The sequence below is a fragment of the Phalaenopsis equestris genome, unplaced genomic scaffold (assembly GCF_001263595.1).
Source record: "Phalaenopsis equestris unplaced genomic scaffold, ASM126359v1 Scaffold000002, whole genome shotgun sequence".
Lineage (NCBI taxonomy): Eukaryota > Viridiplantae > Streptophyta > Magnoliopsida > Asparagales > Orchidaceae > Phalaenopsis > Phalaenopsis equestris.
In genome coordinates this window covers 60,459,311-60,463,590 of record NW_018164444.1, presented here as the reverse complement: position 1 = coordinate 60,463,590, position 4,280 = coordinate 60,459,311, and positions in this window count along the sequence as shown.

Here is a 4,280-nt window from a genome sequence, read left to right as displayed (position 1 = left end):
AAGAAATAAAGTCGCAAAAATAATTACAGACATTTAAAATAAAAATGAATATTATTAAAATTCAAATTGTTTTATGGTAAGATATGATAGTATCTATTGATGTTATAATAAGTTTTCAAAGATAAGGGAATGTTTGAAGCAAACCGTAGTAACCCACAACATTTAGCTTTGATATTATTTATATGTATGTCAGAGAAATTAAGAAATATCTTGTAAAAGTAAAAATGTTCTGTGTTAACTAAAATTTAACACTAACACTATACTCTACCTCTGCAATTTTATTTATGGATTTGTTATATTTTGGGTAAGTAGCTATAGATATAGATATAAAAATAGTGTGAGTAGTAAATAAACTGTTTAAAAATTAATGGACTTAAAATATGAGTAATATAGAAAATTATATTCAGATACACAGTAATTACATGATTCCTACCCAAGACTTGAACTTGGATCCAGATATTAGAAGTATCCTGCTTTACCATTGAGCTAGTAGGAGTGTGTTTATTATGTACGATAAGTGTATTATTTAGTTTTTAATAAAATTAGTACTTTGTACCTGAAGACATCAAAATCCTTTAAGCCAAAGCCTATACAATTAATGTCATAAAAAATATTATAACAATAATTCGTAGTGTTGTTCTACGTATATTCAAGAGTGTCCTAAAGTAAGTTTCGTGCCTATATGCATTCAGCACTTATCTTTAACTAACGTACGTGCTTATAGCATAGACTATATATGAGCAATAATAGTCTCACAGGTTAGTAGAAGTATTTATTAACCTAGTAGCACATAAACAACAGATAAACCATAGGTTAACATACCCAACTCCTTTCGTACGAAGGGGCTATCTTTATTTCACTCTAATTTCTTCTAGAAGATAGAAACCATACTGTCTCACGACGTATTTAACCCAGCTCGTGTAGCTCTTTAATCGACGAACAGTCGAACCCTTCATGATTTCTGCGTTCATGTGGATGAGCTAAGCCGACATCGAGGTGCCAAACTGCGCACTCAATTTGTACTCTCTGGCGCAATTAGCGTTATCCCTAGCGTAGCTTTTTCAATAATCCAAGACCTTTCCTTTCTGCATCTTGTGATCATATGCCCCGCTTACGCGACTGATAGACGTGTAAGTCAAACAGTAAAGCAAGATTAAGCCATTAAACTTTGCAGGTAAAAAAATACTATATTTAATTATTCCTAAAGACATAATCAAAAATGAATTGAAACAAGACTAATTTTTGTAGTTAATGTTTACTATTACCTCTATTTTCCATATAGTGAAAATCTTACTTCAAAAATAATATAAATCTATATAAATCTAACTTAATAGAACTATGAATGAATATATAAAATTCGGATGTTTTCTCTCATTCCTACCTTTTGATAGGAATGAAAAGATACGCAACTCTGTCTTGTATTTTCTTGTGTTGAATTTACTTGATTCTTTATATATATATTACAAATTAAAATTATATGCTAGAATTAACACTTATGTTTAAATCTCTCTTTTTTTTGTAAAGAGAAATAATAAACAAATTTACAAACTTTAGATACACCCAGGTACTTTTTATGGGATCTGTGCCCCGCATAAACTATCCACTAGCCAATGTTTTCCTAGAAGTTTATTCTGAGGAATAAGTTATTAGTCATTCCTAAAACTTAAAAGAGATTATTCAATTTTATATAGGTGATAAGGAGGAGTGGGGTGACCCCTTATTTCATGACGAGATACATAATAAACTAAGTAAAGGTGTTTCAATTTAATTATCTCAATTACCTTATACGCTACAACTTGTTTTATTATGTCCAATAACTAGTAATAGTAAAGCTGCATAGGGTCTTCTCGTCTAACTAGAAGAAAACTGTATCTGCACAGTTATTCCAATTTCACTGAGCCAATCATTGAGACAGCTGTTGTATCGTTAAATCATTCATGCAAGACCGCATTTAACGGCCAGGGTATTCCGCTACCTTAGGACCCTCATCGGCTACCTTAGGACCCTTATAGCTAAGGCCGCCATTGATTGGGGTATCCTTCAAAACCTAGTCAGTAAAAGACTAAGAAAATCCGTTAACCAGCCAACATTGGGCAGACATCACACTCAATACTTTGATTTTACATCTTATGCAAAGTGCTTTGTTTTAATTAAACAGTCGTACAACACCACTCTATGCCTCCTATCCTTAACTTAATATTAAGAATAATGGCACACCTTATCCCGAAGTTACGGAGTCATTTTGCCGAGTTCCTTAATGATTGTTAGCTCAAACGCCTTTGTATTCTCTACTTGCTTACTTGTGGTAGTTTCTAGGTACGGTTTATAATACGTATTTATTTCCAGAACATTTAATGCTCTTTTGTTTAAATTATGTGTAATTATACAAACAATTACACAAACCAAACTAAATGTTGTAATACATATAAAGATTTTCCCATCATTTAATCTTTTAAGAGAGTTTATAAACTTAGGGGCCGTTACTTTAATGTTAATACCATAAGCTTAAGGCGAGGGGATATCCCTTTTTCGTTACTCATGTCAGCATTATCACTTGGGGTTTTCACATCGTAGTATTGAAGGTATTACCCTCCAACACCACTTACTTAGCATTAAAAATACCAAGTCTAAGTTCTTCCCAACGTTCTGCTACCCCACAAACGGATATTTCCATTTATGTACAAGGTATAGGTATATTGTTTAGATCCGTTAAATTTTTGACGCTTTTAACTTATATAACTGGCAAATGCCAATTTAAACCAGTGCTCTGTTACGAGATCTTCAAAAAATGGCCGCTTCTAAGCCTATTTCCTGGTTGTATTTGAAAAATACTTCCTTGTTTTTCACTTAACAATAATTTTGGAACCTTTAACTCTTGTTCTGGGCTGTTTCCCTTTAGACATACAACCTTATCGTACTATGTCCGAGAGTTTAAAATTTATCATCGTCCTTCTGAGAGCAAATCCTCACTGATAAAATCTTCACGATCCCCCAATGTATACAATATAACTTGTCTGAGATCACAATTCTATACCTACGATGATATGATTTAAACCACCTACTTATATAGGTTTCGCAGAAAACCAGCTATCCTAGTCAGTTTTGTCTTTCACTAACTTACCACAATTCATCGGATATCTTTACAACGATAACCCGTTCGAACTTTTATAATTCTGATCATGGTAAGATCACTAGGCTTCGGGTCTAATATTAGATACTTACTCATTATTTAATAATTGGTTTATCTAGGACAATTGTTCCATTGAGTGTTATATTTCATCACTTTGGTGGTTAGACCTTTGTTTTTACTTTATTTCTCTTTGTACTAAAGGCTGTCTCGCATCTAACATTAACTTGCTGACCCATTATGCAAAAGGTACGCTCTTATTTTTGAATCTTATTCCTACTTGAGCTGCTTATAAAACTACTATTTACTAATATTTCCCTCACGGTACTATTTTTCTGTCACTTATATGTCATATTTAGCTTTAGAGAAAGGTTTCCCTTAATTCAAACAGAGTTAATTTTCCATTTTACTTTTAAAGCTATTCTCTTTAAAGAGAATCTCATTTGATTTTTATTCCTGAAGCTAGTAAGATATTTCAATTCACTTCGTTTACAAATTGGATTTATCCTAGAGTTGATAGGCTTAACCTAATTTAATTAAGTATTTCTATAACATATAGCTATATATCCATAATAGTTTCTTTATATACTACAAACTCTTTCTTTACTAGAAAAAGTTAAATTTTACATTACATATCAAATACATTACTGAAAAAAACACATTTAAAAATATAGTTACGTAAGTGAAATTTGGAAAAGTCAATTTATAGACACTTAACAATGCTAATGTTTATACTTGTTAATAATTTATACTATAATATTTCCTTTCGCCCTCGAAGATTCTGTGTATTATATCTGCTCCGCCTTAGGTAGTAAGATTCTGCCGGAAGGGAGGAAGTATGATACAGAAGTAATTTCTCCCTCTCTAGTATATTCTTCCCCCCCCCCTCTTCTTTGCCTCCGTCAAGAACCCTCTAGGAGGGAAGGGAGGAAGCTATAATACATTTTTCAGGTGTAATAATCTCCTCTTTATGCTTATGCAGAGAAATCAACGGGTGTGCGTTCCTTATTACTCTCTTCTGCGGTTAATCTGGTTCATGATAAATCCTCTTTTTTGTGGTTTAACAAATTCCCCTCATGTTCTCTTTTTTCTCTCTTTTTTCTGTTTTAATCTTATTTTGTTTCTTCTCTTCTTTTCTCTTTTCTTTTCTTCT